Source organism: Acanthisitta chloris, unplaced genomic scaffold, assembly GCF_000695815.1.
Source record: "Acanthisitta chloris isolate BGI_N310 unplaced genomic scaffold, ASM69581v1 scaffold5649, whole genome shotgun sequence".
Taxonomy (NCBI): domain Eukaryota; kingdom Metazoa; phylum Chordata; class Aves; order Passeriformes; family Acanthisittidae; genus Acanthisitta; species Acanthisitta chloris.
The window spans coordinates 42,118-42,974 of record NW_008689772.1 but is presented as its reverse complement, the minus strand read 5'-3'; positions in this window follow the sequence as shown (position 1 = coordinate 42,974).

Sequence of the window (857 nt, the reverse complement as noted above, 5' to 3'; positions counted from 1 at the left end):
AGAGTCACCTGAGATAAGAAATATCAGAAAACCAGAAACAGAAAGGACCTTTCTGAATCTTCAGCAGATCTGCAGGACACTACTGAAAGACATTGTTTAGAATCTCCACTTCCATTTTCTTCCCTTATAATATTATTGTTATGATTATAATGAAGAATGAGTATAGCACAATCTCCAAAATCAGACATTTATTCATACCACAGATATGAGCAATAAGTACATCAGCTTGAAAATTGTGCTCGGGCTCGGCATGAAGTCCATTGCAGATATAAATCCATGTTCCAAACCATAATCTGTTTGGCCTGGATTGTTATATAGCTTCAGATTATGCCTTCTCAAATTTCCTCTACTGCATTTGCAGTCCAAGAAATGCCTTAGCCTGTGTGTTGCGACCTGTTTGTGGACAGCCAGTTCAAGGGGGCAGAATATGAACTCCAGCCTTTTTCCCCAGCTTTATGCCTTTGTTACTTTACAGGTGTCACAAGACCTGGAAGGAGCAGAACTCTGGCTACCTGACCAAAGAAGCTGACTCTGGTATGTTCGAGATGAAAGCTGCTGTTTACACAACTCATGTGTACACCTTGTTTCTTCCAGCCTCTGGTAATGGTCAAAGTAATTCATAGAATCAAAGAATTTTAGGTGTTGGAATGGATCTTAGAGGTCATCCAGTCCCAACCCTCTGCCCTGGGCAGGGACACCTCCCACCAGAGCAGGTTGCTCAAGGCTCATCCAACCTGGCTGTGAACACTGCCAGGGTTGGGGCAGCCACAGCCTCCCTGGGCAACCTGGGCCAGTGTCTCACCACCCACACAGGAAAAGCTTTTTCCCAAGATATAGCCCAAAAATTTCCCCTCTTT